The sequence below is a fragment of the Macaca mulatta genome, chromosome 19, assembly GCF_049350105.2.
Source record: "Macaca mulatta isolate MMU2019108-1 chromosome 19, T2T-MMU8v2.0, whole genome shotgun sequence".
Taxonomy (NCBI): domain Eukaryota; kingdom Metazoa; phylum Chordata; class Mammalia; order Primates; family Cercopithecidae; genus Macaca; species Macaca mulatta.
The window spans coordinates 50,918,711-50,939,438 of NC_133424.1; the positions used below are offsets into that span (position 1 = coordinate 50,918,711).

The 20,728-nt window shown below is 42.6% G+C and overlaps 1 long non-coding RNA gene across 1 annotated transcript in view; it reads right to left on the minus strand.

The window, feature by feature from the left end:
- Window positions 1-4,307: 4,307 nt before the first annotated feature.
- LOC114673989 (uncharacterized) overlaps window positions 4,308-20,728 on the minus strand; it is a 31,225-nt gene continuing 14,804 nt past the window's right edge. Inside the window, exon 2 of the long non-coding RNA XR_013410668.1 lies at window positions 4,308-4,487. This is a non-coding gene — a long non-coding RNA (uncharacterized LOC114673989). The remainder of the gene's footprint in view (window positions 4,488-20,728) is intronic.

Consider the following 20,728-nt stretch of genomic DNA (forward strand, 5'->3'; position numbering starts at 1 on the left):
GCGCAGTTCACAATAGAGTTTGCGCTCCTTTGAGAATCTAGTGCCCTGGCTGACCTGACAGGAGGCGGGGCTCAGGCTGTAACCCAGCGACGGGGAGTGGCTGCAAATACAGACGAAGCTTTGCTGGCTGGCCCGCTGCTCACCTCCTGCTGTGCGGTCTGGTTCCTAACAGGCCACCATGGGTACTGGTCTGTGGGGGTGGGGAGTGGGGGTGTTGGGGACCCCCGGTGTAGAGTGCTCTCTTGTAACCCAGCCATCCTCTAAGTGAGTGCAGATTTGCAAACACAACCACGTTCTCTAGAAAGGACCCTATGAGCTGGAAGATAAGACCACAGCTTGGAGTTCTGCTTTTGACTTTTGTAACGTTTAGGCATTTTTTATGGTAAGCATAGCTTACTTCTGATTTTTAAAAAACGACTGTATTAAGCGGTGAAATAGTGAGTAGACGGGTGTTTACTTTGTTATTCTCTTTGCATGAACATTTAAGAAAAATAAAACATTAAGAATTGTTGGTGGCAGGCGTGGTGGGAGCTTTTTTTAAAAAACAACAAAACCTGTTCCCTACACGTAACAGGGATGTCTGTCTTCGGAGGAATGGGTGAGCTGCATCTCATCCCGCGGTCAGGCGAGGGGTCGTGGTGGTGGAACATGACTGGGAAGTGGGAACTGAGCCTGGGAAGCAATTCTAGAAGCCTGGGGCTAAGTCATGTCCTGAGAGTCTGGGAAATGAATGTATTAAGTAACCCAGATGCCTAACTCCAGGGTCACCACCAGCCTTCGAGCTCCAGGGGGCGCTCCACGAACACCACATGAAAGTGCGCGGGGCGCTTGGGATGATGTTTGCAGGGAAACTGAGCCAGGCTCTGGTCCTCTGTGCCATCTCCTGCCGGTGGGCAGCACTCCTGTTGTGCACAGGGACCCCTGTTTCCTAGGTCCACAAACTGGTCGAGAAACACGAGTTGACCCTGCCGCCCCAACCTGCTTTCTAACAAGACGTTCTGTCCAAGTTCGCAGCTCGACTTTCAATATGCCACTCAGCGCTTAAGCCACGCCCCTTATCCTTGATGTCCAATCAGGAGCGAGGGCTAGGATTCTTTTTTTTAACCTAAAAATTTAAATTTAGATTAAAATGGGAGATTCTTCATGGTAGTTTTAATGACAATAATTAGTCTACGAAAAAATAGGAAGTCTGAATGGACCAATAACCAAAGAAGAACTTACAAAGGAAGTATCTAAGAAAGTCCTAGAAGGTTTATGGGCAAATTCTGCTATACATTCCGACAAATCGTAATTGTACTGTCACCTTAATTTTTCTGTAAATATAAAACTATTCTAAAATAAAAAATTTATTTTAAAACTGTATCCAATCCCCCTCCTCCAAACCTTAGAAATGCTAAAGCTTTCTTTAAAAACCCTCAATATCTCCGATTATTTTGTAAAGGTTTTTGTTTGTTTTTAAGACTATCTTTTGAAGGCAGGGTGCAGTGGCTCACGCCTGTAATCCCAGCACTTTGGGAGGCCGAGGCAGGCGGATCACCTGAGTTCAGGAGTTCGACACCAGTCTGGCCAACACGGTGAAACCCCGTCTCTACCAAAAATACAAAAATTAGCCAGGCATGGTGGCCCTTGCCTGTAATACCAGCTACTCGGGAGGCTGAGGTGGGAGAATCGCTTTAACACGGGAGGCGGAGGTTGCAGTGAGCCGAGATCACACAACTGCACTCCAGCTTAGGCAACAAAGAGAGACTCTGTCTCAAAAAAAAAAAAAAAAAAAAAAAAAAAAAAAAAAAAAAAAAAAGAGAGAGAGAGAGAGAGAGCATCTATTGAAGAGAGAATTTTCTTACAATGTCCAAAGCAACTGTCTCCTTCTTTCCCTGGCCCTCTTCATGTCTGTATTCACAGAGTCTACATAATGGGCAAATTGTAATTAACAACTTTGTCTCCTGCCTTTAAAAAACCTTAAAATCCTATTATACTCCAGGCCATCTCCATGTCTGCTTAATGAACTGTCTTTATATATATCCATATATACATATATATACATACATACATATATATATATATTTTTTTTTTTTTTTTGAGACGGAATCTTGCTCTGTTGCCAGGGTGGAGTGCAGTGGCGCAATCTTGGCTCACTGCAATCTGCACCTCCCGGGTTCAAGCTATTCTCCCACCTCACCCTCCCAAGTAGCTGGGATTACAGGCATGCACCGCCACGCCCAGCTAATTTTTGTATTTTTGGTAGAAACGGGGTTTCGCCATGTTGGCAGGATGATCTTGATCACCTGACCTCCTGATCCACCCGTCTCTGCCTCCCAAAGTGCTGGGATTAACGCACGTGAGTCACCGGGCCCGGCCAAACTGTCTTAATTTTTAAGAGTAGGTTTATTACACTGCTTGATGGACAAAAAAATTGGGCACTCTTCTAAAGCTCGGGGCAAAGGATGCCACAAGAGGAGTCCCAGGGAAGAGATGTTCGGAGAACATTATACCACCCAACCTGCTGTCTTTTTTTTTTTTTTTCCAGGGGATGAGGGTCTCGTTATGTTACTCAGGCTGGCCTCGAACTCCTGGCTGCAAGCCATCCTCCCTCCTCAGCCTCCTGAGTAGCTGGGATTCCAGGTGTGAGCCACCACGCCTGGCTTGACTTTTATAACACGTTCTCCTTTGACAGTTTGCAGCCTCCTGGTTAAAGGGAAGGGGGACCTGAAGGGGAACTTCAGTGGGAAGCGGGGAAGAGTGACTGGGAACTGGTCCTTTCTGCTTCAGGTCTCAGTGGAAGTGTCAAGAGGTGCTGGGGTAACATTAGCCACTTCCCCTCTGCAACCAGCCCCCAGGCGCTTCACTTCTCTCTTTCCTCCTCCTGAGATGACACAGTTGTGGTTAAGGGCCTGGACCATGGGGTTAGCCTAGATGAGAGTCCCATCTCTACAACTTCTATCTGGATGAACTTAAGCAAGTGATTCACCTCTCTGAGCTTCAGTTTCCTCATCTGGGAAACTGAGATAATAACAGTTAATGTCTACATCATAAAGTTGTCGTGATAACTAAATAAAAACGTCATAATTAAATAAATTAAAACATATGCAGCTCTTAGAATGGTGCCTGACACACATAGAGCACCGTATAAATATTTTTATTTATTTTCTTTTCCTTTTTTTTTTTTTTTTTTTGAGACAGTTTCACTCTGTCACCTAGGCTGAAGTGCAGTAGAGAAATAATCTCAGCTCACTGCAACCTCTGCCTCCCGGGTTCAAGTGATTCTCCTGCCTCAGCCTCCCAAGTAGCTGGGATTACAGGCACCCACAACCATGGCCGGCTATGTTTATATTATTTTTCGATATACATGATGTTCTGTGCATTAATTTTTTTTCCCAATGAGACTTAAAAAAAAAAGTGGGGAGGAAGTTTTGCTTTTTGTTTTATATTCTTTAGTACTTAAAAACCTTGTCATTTTCAGGCCAGGTATGGTGGTTCACGCCTGTAATCCCAACACTTTGGGAGGCCGAGACAGGCAGATCACCTGAGGTCAGGAGTTCGAGAGCAGCCTAGTGAACATGGTGAAAACCTATCTCTACTAAAAATACAAAAATTAGCCGGGCGTGGTGGCACACCTGTAATCACAGCTACTTGGGAGGCCTAGACAGGAGAATTGCTTGAACCTGGGAGACGGAGATTGCAGCGAGCCAAGATCGCATCACTGCACTCCAGCCTGGGCAACAAAGTGAGGCTCTGTCTCAAAAAAAAAAAAAAGAAAAAAACAAAAACCTTGTCACTTTAATGTTTTACTTTATTGGAAAGAGATTATTAAGGATTCCAGCTAGTTGTTTCTGGATAGCGGAAATAACTAGCCTTCTTCAAACAGATCTTCTATCTTCTGAAAAAGTCACTAGAATAACTCTTCAATCACACACATGTAAAGCAAGTGTTTACCCTGATTGCTAAGGAACCAGGAAGGGAAAATCTTCTTAAGGGTTGGGGGTATTCTGGGAGGAAATAGATTGACAGCCACACTCCTTCACTTTGAGATACAAAAGTTCTGAAACATTTCTATTAAACCAGAGTGGTCAGTTGTCATGAGAGGACTGAGGAATTGCTATAGGAAAACTCACCCTAATGGTTAGGGGTGTGTGCGTTAGTAGCTCAGACACAGGTACCTTAGCAAGCTGGTATTAGCTAGGAAGTACCACTGATGTGCTGAATTTGTATTCCCTGTGGTAAGAGGCATAACAAGCTGATTTCTAACTAAGGGTAGAAAGTGATTGTGTTAACTTGAAGCTGCTGCAATTACAGGACCACAAGCTGGGTGGTTTAAATAACAGAAATTTATTGTCTTGCAGATCTGGAGGGGAGGGTGGAAGTCAGGAACCAAGGCGTTGGCAGGGCTTCACCCCCTCTAAAGGCTCTAGGAGAGGATCCTTCCTTGCCTCTTCCAGTTTCTGGAGGCTCCATGTGTTCCTTGGCTTGTGACAGCAGGTCTCCGATCCCTATAGAGAGAAAGTGGATGGTGGCTTAGGGATGGGGAGGATGGAGTGATAGGGGCTGATAGCTGAAGATACAAGGTTTCTTTTGGAAGGGAAGAAAATCTAAAATTGATCGTGATGATTGTTGTCCATATCTGTGAATATATGAAAAACTATTGAATTGTACACTAAATGGGTAAATTTTATGTTTTGTGAATTATATCTCAATGAAGTTGTTTAAAAATTTTTTTAAATGACACAAACTTGAGATAAGAGCCCAACTTTAGTCTTTTGTATGTGGCCATCCAGTTGTCCCAGAACCGTTTGTTAACAGGACTCTTGCTTTCCCATTGAGTCATCTTGGCAACCTAGTGGAAAATCAGTTGCCCGTAGACACGTGGTTTTATTTCTAGATCCTACTTCTATTCTTTTGATCTCTATGTCTGTCTTCATGTGTGTACCACACTGTCTTGATTACTCTGGCCTGAGGTTGGTACAAAAGTAATTTCGGTAAATTTTGAAGTTGGGAAGTGCCAGTCCTACTTCATTTTTCTTTTTCAAGATAATTTGGACTATTCTGGGTCCCTTGCAATTCCATATGAATTGTACATTCAGCTTGCCAATTTCTACAAAGTCAGCTGAGATTCTGACAGGGATTCCACTGAACCTGTAGATCAATTTAGGGAGTATTGCCATTTTAACAATACAAGGCTTCTGATCCATATACAAGAGAGATTTTTTCCATTTATTTAGATCTTCTTTCATTTCTTTCAACAAAATTTTACAATTTTTAGAGTATAAGTTTTGCATTTCTTTTGTTAAATTTATTCCAAATTTTTTTATTGGTTTTGATGCTTTTGTAAATGGAATTGTTTTCTTGACTTCATTTTCAGATCATTCATTGCAAGCACAGGGAAATACAATTGATTTTTATATATTGACCTGGTATCCTGCAACCTTGCTGAACTTGTTCAATAGTTGTAATAGTTATTTGCTGGACTTCTTAGGATTTTTTCTATATACAAGATCATGTCATCTGCAAAGAGTTTACTTCTTCCTTTCAATCTGGATGGATGCTTTTTTTTTTTTTCTTGCCTATCCTGACTAGAACCTCCAGTACAATGATGAAGTGGTGGAAACAGGCACCCTTGCCCTGTTCCTGATCTTAGGGGGAAAGCATCCAGTCCTTTTTCACTAAGTATGATGTTAGATATGCTTTGCAGAGGCCCCAATGTCAGGTTGGGGAAGTTCCCTTCTATTGTTAACTTTCTGAGAGTTTTAGCATGAATGGGATTTTGCTAAATGCTTGTTTTGTATCTATGGAGATGATCACGAGGTTTTTGTTTTGTATTCTATTGATATACTCTATTAATTGATTTGGGGATGTAAAACCAATCTTGCATTTATCCTGTGATAAATCTCATTTTTCATGGTACGTACTTCTTTTTATATATTACTGGATCCCATTTGCTAGTATTGATTTGCGGGTTTTTGCATCTGTATTGGTAAAAAGATACTGGGCTGTAGTTTTCTTGTGATGTCTTTGCCTAGTTTTGGTATCAGGGTAATACTAGCCTTATGGAATGAGTTGGGCAGTGTTCCCTCTTCTATTTTTTGGAAACCTTTGTGAAGAATTGATATTAATTCTTCTTCAAATGTTTGGTAGAATCAGTGGTGAAGGGCCTAGGGTTTTCTTTGTGGGTAGTTTTTAGTTTATTAATTCAATCTCTTTGCTTCCTATAGATTTATGTAGATGTCCTATTTCTCTTAGACTCAGTTTCAGTAGTTTTGCGTCTTTCTAGAAACTTGTTTTTCATCTCAAGTATCTAGTTTATTAGCAAATAGTTGTTCATAGCATTTATTTCTATAAGGTTGGTAGTAATGTCTCCTCTTTCATTTCTTTTTTTAAAAATTTAAATTTTATTTTAATTGAAAAAATAATAACTGTATATATTTATAGGGTACAATGTGATGTTTTGTTATGTTTATATTGTTAAATGATTAAATAAAACTAATTAATAAATCTGTCACCTCACATACTTATTTTTTGTGATGACACTTATGATAAGTTAAATAAGCCAGGCACAGAAAGACAAATAGACTCCATATATATGTGAGATACATGGAATCTAAAAAAGTCAAACTCACAGAAATAGTAGAATGGTGATTACCAGAGGATGGGGAGGAAGATGGATGGGGAAAGGGAAACTGTTGATCGAAAGGTACACTTTCAGTTAGACAGGAAGAATAAACTTTAGTAATCTATTGCACAAAATGGTAATTATAATAATAATTTATTGTGTATTTCAAAATCCTTTTTTCATTTTTGATTCTAGTAATCCAGTCTGCTATTTTTTTCCTGGTATATCTAGCCAATATTTTGATTTGTAAAAGAGCCAGCTCTTGGTTTCGTTGATTTTCTCTATTGTTTTTCTATTCTCGATTTCACTTCTTTCTGCTCTAATCTCTATTATTTTCTTTTTCTACTTGCTTTATGTGTAGCTTGCTCTTCTTTTTCAGTGTCTTAAGGTGAAACTAGATTATTTTCAATCATGTCCTTAATATAGGCATATACATCTATCAAATTTCTTTTAAGCACTGTGTTTGCTGTATCCCATAAGTTATATGGTATATTATGTCTTCATTTTCATTTATATCAAAGTATTTTCTAATGTCCCTTTTCATTTCTCTTTTGATCTATTGGTTATTTAAGAGTGCATTGTTTCTGAGAACACATGGACATAGGGAGGGGAACAACACACACAGGGGCCTGGGGGCAGGGGCGGGGGAAGAGAGAGCATCAGGATGAATAGCAAATGGAATGCATGCAGGGCTTAATACCTAGGTGATGGGTTAACAGGTGCAGCAAACCACCTTGGCACACGTTTATCTATGTAACAAAACTGCACATGCTCCACATGTATCCCAGAACTTAAAATCAAATTAAATTAAAATTTAAAACAGAGTGCATTGTTTAATTTCCACATACTTGTGAGTTCCCCAAATTTCTTCCTTTTATTAATATCTAATTTCATTCTGTTGTCATCAGAAAACATGCATTGCATTTTTACTCCTGTAAATTTACCAAGTTTTATGGCCTAGCATGTGGTTTATCCTGGAGAGTGTTCCATGTGCACTTGGGAAGAATATAAATTCTCCTGTTCTACAGAAATCTGCTAGGTCTAGTTGGTTTATAGCATTGCTCAAGTCTTTTATTTCCTTATTGATTTTCTGCCCAATTATTCTCTTCCTTATTTTTTTCCTGACTCGAGGTATGATTGACAAATAAAAATTGTATGTATTTAAGATGTACAATATGATGTTTTGATATACATTGCAAAATGATTACTGCAACTAAGCTAATTAACATATTCATCATCTCGTATAGTTACAACTTTTTTTAAAAGTTGGATATCAAAATCTCCAAATATTATTGCTTATTGTGTATTTCTTCATTTCTGTCAGTATTTATTTAATATATGTTTGGGCTCTGTTGTTGGATGCCTATGTGTTTATAATTGTTACATCTTCCTGGTACAGTGACCTGTAGATCATGAAATGTTCCTCATGTCTGGTAAGGTTTTTTAAAGTCCATTTTGCATTATTAGTATAGCTGTTCCAGCTTCCTTGTGGTTGCTGTTTGCATGATACATCTTTTTTCTTTCGATTACTTTCAATCTTTTTGTATCCTTGAATCTAAAGTTTGTCTTCTGTAGACAGAATATCACTGGATATTGTTTTTTAATACAGTCTGAAAGTCTCTGCCTTTTGATTGAGTTATTCAATCCATTCACTTTTAATGTTACTAATGATATAGTTAGATTAACATCTGCCATTTCACTTTTTCTTTTCTACGTCCTATGTCTTTTTTGCTCTTCTATTCCTCCTTTACGTTTTCTTTTATATTAAGTGAATATTTTGTAATACAGCATTTTAATTTCTTTTTTTTTTTTTTTTTTTTTTTGAGACGGAGTCTGGCTCTGTCGCCCAGGCTGGAGTGCAGTGGCGCGATCTCGGCTCACTGCAAGCTCCGCCTCCCGGGTTCACGCCATTCTCCTGCCTCAGCCTCCCGAGTAGCTGGGACTACAGGCGCCCACAACCGCGCCCGGCTAATTTTTTGTATTTTTAGTAGAGACGGGGTTTCACCGTGGTCTCGATCTCCTGACCTTGTGATCCGCCCGCCTCGGCCTCCCAAAGTGCTGGGATTACAGGCGTGAGCCACCGCGCCCGGCCAGCATTTTAATTTCTTTACTGATTTTTTTCACTAATTTTTGAATTATTTCCTCAGTGGTTGCTCTATGGCTTATCATATACATCTTATCAAAATGAGCTTCAGATTTATACTAACTTAATCCTAGTGAGGTATAGAAACATTGTTCCTATGAAGCTCTATTGCCTTTTCCCACTTTTTGTTAGATGTTATACATATTGCCTTAAACATTATAAACCCAGGAATGCACTGTTACAATTATTATTTTATACAATTTTTTTTTTTTTTTTTGAGACCAAGTTTTGCTCTTGTTGCCCAGGCTGGAGTGCAATGGCACAATCTCAGCTCACTGCAACCTCTGCCTCTTGAGTTCAAGCGATATTCCTGCCTCAGCTTCCCGAGTAGCTGGGATTACAGGCATGCGCCACCACGCCTGGCTAATTTTGTATTTTCAGTAGAGACGGGGATTCTCCATGTTGGTCAGGTTGGTCTCTAACTCCTGACCTCAGGTGGTCTGCCTGCCTCAGCCTCCCAAAGTGCCAAGATTACAGGTGTGAACCACCACACCCGGACTATTTTATACAATTTTACATCTGTTAAAGAGGCTGCGAGAGGCTGGGCACAGCGGCTCACGCCTGTAATCCCAACACTTTGGGAGGCTGAGGCGGGTGGATCACCTGAGGTCAGGAGTTCGAGACCAGCCTGACCAACATGGAGAAAACCCGTCTCTACTAAAAATACAAAATTAGCCAGGCATGGTGGCGCATGCCTGTAATCCCAGCTACTCAGGAAGGCTGAGGCAGGAGAATCGCTTGAACCTGGGAGGCGGAGGTTGCAGTGAGTCGAGATCATGCCACTGCACTCCAGTCTGGGCAACAAGAGCAAAACTCGGTCTCAAAAAAAAAAAAAAAAAAGGGGGGGGGGCTGAGAGAAAAAAAGGAGAGTAAGTATACATTTACGGCATTTGTTATATTAACCTTCTTATCATTTCTGGTTCTCTCTACATTTGTTATTCTTCATTGCAAGTTACCATCTGGAGTCATTTATTTAGCCCAATACAACTTGGCTCGAATGCATTTCCTTTGTGCTGTTATTGGCAATTATATTACATTTCTGTGTGTTATAGACCTAACAAATATTTTTAAAATCAGTTGAGAAGAAAGGAGAAAAATATGCATGTATACACTTTTATAATTATATGATTACCTTTAGCAGTGCTCTTTGTATTTTGGTGTGGACTAAAATTACCATTTGGGTAATCACTTGCTTACAGCTTGGAGAACTTCCTTCAGCATTTTTTGCATGGTGGATAGGTCTAGAAACAACAAATTCTCTCAGTTTTAATCTGGTAAGTCTCAATTTTGCCTTCATTTTTGAAAGACAGCTTTGCTAGGTATAGGATTCTTCTTTGATATTTTTTCTGTGAGTACAATTGAATATTTTATCCCACTGCCTACTGGCCTCCATTGTTTTCTCCTAGAAGAAGCTGTTAATTTTACTGTGAGAAGAAGCTGTTAGTCTTACTGGGGGTTCCTTTGTAAGTCACAAGGCACTTTCTTTTTTCTGCTTTCAATTTTTTTTCCTTGTCCTTGACTTTCAGTATTCTTACTAAGATGTGTCTGTGTGTGTGTCTCTTTGTGTTCATCCCAATTGAAGTTCATTGAACTTCTTGGATAGGTATTTTATTGTTTTTCAATAAACTTAGGAAGTTTTAAGCCACTATTTTTTAGAATAATTTTTCTGCTTCTTTCTCTTTCCTCTCCTTCTGCCATTCCTATTGTTTTGCTGATTGGTGTTCCACATTTCTCTAGGGCTCTATTTATTTTTTTAATCTTTGTTCTTTTCCCCCATTCATTGTATTTCTTTTCTTTCTTTCTTTCTTTCTTTCTTTCTTTCTTTCTTTCTTTCTTTCTTTCTTTTCTTTCTTTCTTTCTTTCCTTTCTTTCCTTTCTTTCTTTCTTTCTTTCTTTCTTTCTTTCTTTCTTTCTTTCTTTCTTTCTTTCTTTCTTTCTTTCTTTCTTTCTTTCTTTCTTTCTTTCTTTCTTTCTTTCTTTCTTTCTTTCTTTCTTTTTTATATGGAATCTCGCTCTGTCACCCAGGCTAGAGTGCAGTGACACAATCTTGGCTCACTGCAACCTCCGCCTCCTGGGTTCAAGCGATTCTCCTGCCTCAGCCACCTGAGTAGCTGGGACTACACGTGCATGCCACCATGCCAGGCTAAGTTTTGTATTTTTAGTAGAGACGGGGTTTCACTATGTTAGCCGGGATGGCCTCAATCTCCTGACCTCATGATCCTCCTGCTTCGGCCTCCCAAAGTGCTGGGATTACAGGCGTGAGCCACCGCACCCAGCCTTATTTCTATTTTCAAGTTTGCTAATTCTTTCTTCTGTCAATTCAAATCTACTATTCAGCTTTTCTAGTATATTTTTTCATTTCAGTTATTATACTTTTAGCTCTAGATTTCCATTTGGTTCTATTTTATAATGTCTAACCTTTTAGCAATATTTTTATTTGACCATACCTTTCCTCTACTTTTTGAAAAAATGGGTTTCCTTTAGTTAATTGAACAGATTTATAATGGCTACTTTGAAGGCTTTGTGTGCTAAATCTGACATCTGATCGCTTTCACTAGACGTTTCTGTTGCCCGCTGTTTTTCCAGTGTAAGGGTAATACTTTCGTTTCTTCCAGAACCAATACCACTTCTCTTTCTTAATTAGCATTGTCCGGTAAAACACCTATAGTGATAGAAATGTCTATATCTGCCCTGTCCAATGTAATAGCCACTAGCCACTTGTGGCTACTGAGTACTTGCAATGTGGCTAGTGTAACTAAGAAAGTGCATTTTAAATTTTATTTCATTTTGATTAAGCTTAAATAGCCATATTTAATTTCAAGAAGATAAGTGGCTATCTTCTTGAACAATGCAAGTGTAGACCATGCTCAGAATACCAATTCCTTAGAATTTCCTGCTCAAATGTTCCCAAACCTGCTTTCAGCAACTGTTTGGGCCTCTTCCTAGTCCATCCTCCACCTAACACCCAAACAGATCGTGCTGATATGCACACCCCAAACCCAAGGGGTAGGCAAGAGGTGATGTGGGCTACATGCACCAAGCTCCAATGTGCAGGCTTGGTGTCCATATACATGCAGGAATAACTCCTTAAGGGTACAGGACATCAACAAGGAAGGCAAAAGAAGGGTATAGGCTATAGATAGGGTGCCTCCATTCGTACTCTTTGTCCAGGATCCACAAACGTTAGAGATGTTTTTGACGGGTAATGTCCCATTTATTAGCTATGTGATGGCTACATGTGTGTTCACTGTATAATTTTTTTGACTCTATTATATGTACAAATGTGCACGTGTGTATGTATATAAGTATACACATATATGCTATATTTCACAATTCTTTAAAATGATTAAAAATTTTTTACCACTCTTAGGATAAAGCCCTAGCTCGTTCTGTGATATATAAAGCCTTGTACAAACCATCTTCTGCCTATCTTGGACCTGATCTCCTGCCATGCTCCCCCTCTCACTGTCACCTCTAATCACACTGACCTTTTTGCTCCAGCCAGCAGTGCCAAGTTACAGAGCTGTTTGTTGGAGGAGGTTTAATTGGCCCTGCATTTAAAACCATTTGTATTAGCAAAGCAAAGAAATGCCTGCGATGGGGGTTGCATGAGGACTGGAGTGGGCAGCCACAGTGTCAGAAGTGATGTGGCAACTGCAGCCTCCCAGAGTTTAGGAGGAAAGACATCTGCTTATATAAGAAAGCTGGAGACAGTTCTGAAGGCTGCCAAAAAAGGAACACTCGCAATTGAAGGAAACATCAATCAGGTGCCCTGAACAGGTGGAGGCTGGGGCTACTCTCAGCGGAAAGCCAGGCTCAGAGCTCCAATTACCAGCCATGGAGAATCCAACTATCAAAACTGATGCCAGAGGGAAGGGACAGGAGGAGACAGAGCCCTGACTCAGCGGAAAGAGCGATTCCAGAGCACCTGAGGTAACTGACGAACCACCAGAAAGGAGTTGGAGATCAATAACAGAAATATCTAACCCAGTGGTTCCCCAAGCCAGATCCCCAGACCAGCAGCATCAGCTTGACCAGGGAGCTCGTTAGAAGTGCACATTCTCAGGCTTCCCTTGGTGAGAATCAGAAACTCTAAGGGACAGGGAGGGACCAGTAATCCATGTTTTAACAAGCCCTCCAAGGTGGCTTTTCCAATGTTGGATAAATTCTGAGAGCCAGAAATCTAACTTTAATTGAGTGTGAACTATGTACCAGGCGCTATTCTGAGTGCCTCTATTAACTCAATAGTCCACAGAATGGCACTATCAAATAGAAGGTGAACCATTTTACAGATGGGAGCTGTGAGGCAGGATAATCTATGTAACTTACCTAAAATCGGAGAGCCAGACAGAGGGAGAGATGCAATTTGAATTCAAGAGCGTGTGCTCTTCCTTCACCACTGGGCTCTACTGCAGTGTTGCTCAGACCTTAGCACACGGCTGCCAGAGGGCTTCTCAAAACCCTCCTACTGGAACCCCTTGGTAGAGTCTGTGATTCACTAGAATTGGGGCTGAGAATTGGCATTTCTCACAAGGCCAGATGACGCAGAGGCTCCTGGTCCAGTTTCACGCTATGAGAACCACTGTGCCATGTTTTACCGCCTTCCCCACCTAAGGATTTGGTCCAGCAAATGGAAATGTTGATTGAGGCTTTCTGAGAAAATCCATGTGCAGAGCCCCTTGCCGGGGCTCTTTTGGCTACAAATGACAGAAAACCCTGTTCTAATTATCTTAAGCCAAAAGGGTATCTATAGGCTACTTGAAACAGGGTAAGTCTGCCTCTAGGCACAGCTGGACCCAGGGATCCAGGAGGTCTTAATAGTTAGGATTCCCTCTTTTGCTCTCCATCTCTCAGCTTAGCTTTCCTCTCTGCCTTCATTCTCCCCCCACAATGACCCCCAGCAACTCTGGCCTTAGACTCCACCAGCTAGAAACCCACATTAGAAAAGGAGTACCCCTTCCCATTATCCCATCAGAAGCACACGCTGGCTGTCATTGGCCAGACGTGGGTCACAGGCCCATTTCTGAACAATCATTGTGGTCAAGGAGATGCAATGTTCTTATTAGCCAGGCCTGGGTTATGGGCTCACCTCTAAAGAGCCAGAAAGTGGGCTGAGCTGCACCAAAAGCACACAGATCAAGAGTAGGGTAGAAGAATCGGGTGCTGGGGCCAAAAAAGGAAATGAATGTTGAACAGGCAAATATAACCAACATCCACTTCACCATCCTCAAAGGACAAAATGTGTTCAACATTAAACTCTCATAGGATGGGCCCAAGCACAGAGATCGTGATCAAAGGGAAAGCCCAGGCCAGGCGCTGTGGCTCACACCTGTAATCCCAGCACTTTGGGAGCCCAAGGTGGGAGGATCCCTTGAGGCCAGAAGTTCAAGACCAGCCTGGGCAACATAGTGAGACCCCCATCTCTACAAAAAAAAAAAAAAAAAAAAAAAAAGGCCAGGCACGGTGGCTCACACCTGTAATCCCAGCACTTTGGGAGGCTGAGGCAGGTGGCTCATTTGAGGTCAGGAGTTCGAGACCAGCCTAGCCAACATGGTGAAATCCCATTTCTACTAAAAATATAAAAAACTACCTGGGTGTGGTGGCAGGTGCCTGTAATCCCAGCTACTCAGGAGGCTAAGGCAGGAGAATCGCTTGAACCCGGGAGACAAAGGTTATAGTGAGCTGAGATCATGCCATTGCACTCCAGCCTGGGTCACAAGAGGGAAACTCTGTCTCAAAAAAAAAAAAAAAAAAAAAAAAACTTACTTAGCCGGGTGTGGTGGCACATGCCTGTAGTCCCAGTTGCTAGGGAGGCTTAGGTGGGAGGATTGCTTGAGCCAGGGAATTTGAGGCTGCAGTGAACTCTGATAGTGTCACTGCACTTCAGGTTTTCTCTTGGGGTCTCTCGCGTGGCTATAGACAGATGGTGACTGGAGCTGCGGTCATGTTAAAGGCTTCCTCACTCACATGTCTGGCAGTTGATGCTGGCTGCTGGCCAGTGTGAACTATCCATGCGGCCTGGGCTTCCTTCCATACCAGTTGGGTTCCAAGGGTGAGCATTCCGAGAAAGAGAACTAGGCAGAAGCTGTGTTGCCTTTTTATGACCTAGCCTCAGAAGTCACATAGTGTCATTTCCACCATACTCTCTTGGTTGTCTTGATGCTCAGGATCAAAAGGAGTGGTTACAGACGCCAGCTCTTGGAATGGGAGTGGTACATGATCTGAGGAGCCGGGGGAATGGGAGACATTGTCACCATCATTTTTGTAAAATAATATGCCACAGGGAGGCAGTGACTGGAAGGAAGGCATGAGGGGGATTCTGGGGGGCTATTAGTGCTGTGTTTTTTAAATCTGCATGCTGCTTACAGCCAGTTGCATATTTTTTTTTTTTTTTTTGAGACAGGGTCTTGCTCTGTTGCCCAAGCTGGAATGCAGTGGTACAATCTCAGCTCACTGCAACATCTGCCTCTCAGGTTCAAGCCATTCTCGTGCCTCAGCCTCCCAAGTCGCTGGGACTATAGGCACCTGCCACCATGTCTGGCTAACTTTTGTATTTTTAGTAGAGAGGGGGTTTCACCGTATTGCTCAAGCTGGTCTCGAATTCCTGGCCTCATGTGATCTGCTCACCTCGGCCTCCCAAAGTGTTGGGATTACAAGCATGAGCCACTGTGCCCAACCCAGTTGCCTAATTTTTAAGCTAGACCACAGTGTCATTTCCAGAGTTCCAGACTTCCATTAATTACTTCAAATCTTAGCTTTACTGTCCTCTCCTTCACAAAACCACTAAAGACATCCTACACTACCTCAATAACCTCTGCTCTCTCAGCTCCTTAAGGCCTAGTGATACCTCTATTCTAGTAAATATTACCTTACCTTAAATTGTCCAGGTTACGTGTCTGCCCTCCACCCTAGGCCAGAAGCCCTCAATTTTTTTTTTTTTTAGACGGAGCTTCGCTCTTGTTGCCCAGGCTGGAGTGCAATGGCAGATCTCGGCTCACTGCAACCTCCACCTCCCAGGCTCAAGCAATTCTCCTGCCTCAGCCTTCCCAAGTAGCTGGGATTACAGGTGCCCGCCACCACACCTGGCCAATTTATTGTATTTTTAGTAGAGATGGGGTTTCACCATGTTGACCATGGCTGGTCTCTAACCCCTAACCTCGGGTAATCTGCCTGCCTCGACCTCCCAAAGTGCTGGGATTACAGGCGTGAGTCACCGCGCCTGGCCGTCTTCAAATATTTTTTGACCACATTCCCCATTAGTAAAACATTCATGAGCTGCATCTCCACCACATGTATGTGTGCATATACGTATATACGGATACAGTGGTAATTTACAAACTGTACTGTATTAATAGGCACAATATGCACTGAGAAAGAAATGCTTAGAGGATGAGACAAAAGTGGTTGTACTCATGCCTGTAATCCCAGCACTTCAGGAGGCCGAGGTGGGCAGATCACGAGGTCAGGAGTTTGAGACCAGCCTGACCAACATGGTGAAACCTTGTCTTTACTAAAAAAACAAAAAAATTAGCTGGGTTGTGGTGGTGCGCTCCTGTAGTCCCAGCTACTTGGGAGGCTGATGTAGGAGAATCTCTTGAACCCAGGAAGCGGAGGTTGCACTGAGCCGAGATGGTGCCACTGCACTCCAGCCTGGGCAACAGAGTAAGACTCCATCTCACAAAAAAAAAAAAAAAAAAAAAAGTGGTTGTAAATAGACTTTCTAATATTTTCTTACACCTAAAATGTTTGTCTTGAAAACCCCCAGAGAACCAGGACTATCTTCAGAGACTATTACCATGACCACAAATTCCACGAGGACAGGTAACAATCTCTCTTACTCACCTCAGTATCCCCAGCCACTGAATGAGATGTAAAAATGTATTCAATTGTACTCCAAACATGTATTACAGAATGGCAGAAAATATTTGCAAACTATCCATCTGACAAGGGATTAATAACCAGAATATAGAAGGAGCTCAAACAACTCAATAAGAAAAAAAAAAAAAAACCAAGGGCCGGGCGCGGTGGCTCACGCCTGTAATCCCAGCACTTTGGAAGGCCGAGGCGGGCGGATCACAAGGTCAGCAGATCGAGACCACGGTGAAACCCTGTCTCTACTAAAAATAGAAAAAATTAGCCGGGCGCAGTGGCGGGCGCCTGTAGTCCCAGCTACTCGGGAGGCTGAGGCCGGAGAATGGCGTGAACCCGGGAGGCGGAGCTTGCAGTGAGCCGAGATTGCGCCACTGCACTCCAGCCTGGGCGACAGAGCGAGACTCCATCTCAAAAAAAAAAAAAAAAAAAAAAACCAAAAACTTAAAATCTGATTTAAAAATGGGCAAAAGATCTGAATAGACATTTCTCAAAAGAAGACATACAAACGGCAGGCACAGGAAAAGGCGCCCAACATAATTGCTCATCAGAGAAATGCAAATCAAATGACAATATCATCTCACCAGATAAAATTGCTTTGATCCAAAAGACAGGCAATAACAAGTGCTAGTGAGGAGGTGGAGAAAAAGGGAACCCTCGTACATAGTTGGCGGGAATGTAAATCAGTACAACCACTATGGAGAACAGTATAGAGGTTCCTCAGAGAACCTGAAAATAGCCAGGCGTGGTGGCTCATGCCTATAATCCCAGCACTTTGGGATGCTGAGGCAGGCGGGTTGCCTGAGGTCAGGAGTTCGAGACCAGTCTGGCCAACATGGTGAAACCCCCGTCTCTACTAAAAATACAAAAAAAATTAGCTGGGCGTGGTGGTGTGTGCCCGTAACCCCAGCTACTTCGGAAGCTGAGGCAGGGAAATTGCTTGAACCATGGAGATGGAGGTTGCAGGGAGCAGAGATTGCAGCACTGCACTACAGCCTGGGCAACAGAGCAAGACTCCATCAAAAAAAAAAAGAAAGAAAGAAAAAAGAAGAAAAAGAAAGAAAGAAGGAAGGAAGGAAGAAAGGAAGGAAGGAAGGAAGGAAGGAAGGAAGGAAGGAAGAAAGAAAGAAAGAAAGAAAGAAAGAAAGAAAGAAAGAAAGAAAGAAAGAAAGAAAGAAAGAAAGAAAGAAAGAAAGAAAGAAAAAGAAAGAAAAGAAAAGAAGGAAAGAAAGAAAAAGAAAAACTGAAAATAGAACTACCACGTGATCCAGGAATCCCACTGCTAGGTAGATATCCACAAGAAAGGAAATCAGTATATGGAAGAGGTATCTCCACTCCCATGTTTGTTGCATCATTGTTTACAAGCGCCCAGATTTGGAATCAACCTAAGGGTCCATAACAGATGAATGGATAAAGAAAACGTGCTGCATATACACAATGGAGTATTATTCAGCCATAAACAAGAATGAGATCCTGTCATTTGCAACAACATGGATAGAACTGGAGGATATTATATTAAGTGACATAAGCCAAGCACAGAAAGGCAAACTTGACATATTTTCACTCATTTGTGGGAGCTAAAATGTAACAACCGAACTCACGGAGAGAGAGAGTAGAATGATAGTTACCACGGGCTGGGAAGGGTAGTGGAGGGGAGAGCAAGTGGAGATAGTTAATGGGTACAAAAATACAGTTCAACAAAATGAATATCTAGTATTTGATAACTCAACAGGGTCACTACAATCAGAACTGATTTGTTGTACATTTTAGAATAACTAAGGGAGTACAACTGGAGTGTTCATAATACAAAGAAACGATGAATGCTTGAGGTGATGGATGCCCCATGTACCCTGATGTGATTATTACACATACACCTGTATCAAAATATCTCCTAGATCCTATAAATATGTACACGTAGTATGTACCCAAAAAATTGAAAAATTAAAAATAATTTTTAAAAGCTTACTTAAGAAAAAACAGGTAAAATGTTCAAAGCTGGAGGACATCAGAGAAAAAGTCAGGATATAGTGAAAAAACATGAAACTTAAGCCACCTCTGGCCCTCCCACCAGAAAGCTTGATGCCAGATGAAGAATGCAGCCAAGATCCCTGGAGAAGGGGTGGAACTTTGGAGAGAAAGGGAAGCAAGAAAAGAGGGGGTTGGTGCTAAGTAGTTCTGGTGATGAGTCATAATTGACCATAAAAAGTCAATGTAAATAGACACCTGGTAAAGGGCAGGCATGGTGGCTTACGCCTGTAATCCCAGCACTTTGGGAGACCAAGGCAGGCAGATCAACTGAGGTCAGGAGTTCGAGGCCAGCCTGGCCAACATGGTGAAACCCTGTCTCTACTAAAAACACAAAAATTAGCCGGGTGTGGTGGTGGGCACCTGTAATCCCAGCTACTTGGGAGGCTGAAACAAGAGAATCACTTGAACCTGAGAGGTGGAGGTTGCAGTGACTGTCTCAAAAAAAAAAAAAAAAAAAAAAAGGCCCCTGATGGGGCACACATATTGCTCCTTCCATCAAGGGATGGTTGGCATACCTTGGCTTCAATCCAGGTGGCCCTTAGTGACTTACTTGACCAATAGAATTCAGAGGAAGTGGCATTCTGGGACTTCTGAGGCTACAGCCTAAGATGTGTGGCTTCTGGTCGGGCTTTTTGGAAAGCTCAGTCTTGGAATGCTCCCTCTTGGAACCCAGTCATCATACTGTGAGAAGCCAAAGTCACCTGGAGAGGTTATGCCTGGCATTCCAGGCCACAGCCCAAGGCCACAGCCAGCATCAACTTCTAGCCACGTGAGCAAGCCATCTTGACCTTCAGAGTAGGGTCTTTAGAAGAGTGTGGTCCTGGCCGGGCGCAGTGGCTCAAGCCTGTAATCCCAGCACTTTGGGAGGCTGAGGCGGGTGGATCACAAGGTCAGGAGATCGAGACCATCCTGGCTAACTCGGTGAAACCCCGTCTCTACTAAAAATACAAAAAATTAGCCGGGCATGGTGGTGGGCACCTGTAGTCTCAGCTACTCGGGAGGCTGAGGCAGGAGAATGGTGTGAACCCGGGAGGTGGAGCTTGCAGTGAGCCAAGATCGCACCACTGAACTCCAGCCCAGGCGACAGAGCGAGACTCCATCTCAAAAAAAAAAAAAAAAAAGGCCGGGCGCGGTGGCTCAAGCCTGTAATCCCAGCACTTTGGGAGGCCGAGGCGGGCGGATCACAAGGTCAGGAGATCGAGACCACAGTGAAACCCCGTCTCTACTAAAAATACAAAAAATTAGCCGGGCGCGGTGGCGGGCGCCTGTAGTCCCAGCTACTCAGGAGGCTGAGGAAGGAGAATGGCGGGAACCCGGGAGGCGGAGCTTGCAGTGAGCCGAGATCGCGCCACTGCACTCCAGCCTGGGCAACAGCGTGAGACTCCGTCTCAAAAAAAAAAAAAAAAAAAAAAAAGAAGACTGTGGTCCCAGCCAATATCCAACTGCAGTAGCATGAGAACCGCCCAGCTGAGCCTAGTCAACCCAGAGAACCATGAGTGATAATAATTGTTTTCAACAGCAAAATTTGGTGTAGCAGTAGATAACTTAAACCGTGGGCTGCCTCCAACGGCTTCTGTAAATATAGAAAACTTTCTCCTGATCTTAAATATGTGACTGCAACGTTGGAAATCTCTTAAAAGTGATGGGTGGACACAGCAGTGTGTCTAGGCCCAGAAGGCTTCCAATGGATGGCAAGACCAAGCATGATAATCTGTGGTCTCTTTTAGAGCCCAGTTGTTAAAATGGGGGACCTGGAACCAACCTCACAGGGACGTTGTAAGGATTCATGCAGTTAAAGCCTGCAACACAGGACCTGATGCATAGTAGGTGCCTCCTAAAATGTTAGTTTTAATGCATGTGTCATGTGGGCCACTAGTTAACATGTGTTTGATTACAGATAAATGGCCCCAAATCGGCCTGGTGCAGTGGCTCACGCCTTCTATCCCAGCACTTTGGGAGACTGAGGTGTGTGGATCACCTGAGGTCAGGAGTTCAAGATCAGCCTGGCCAACATGATAAAACCCTGTCTCTACTAAAAAAAAAAAAATACAAAAAATTAACTAGGCATGGTGATGCACGCCTGT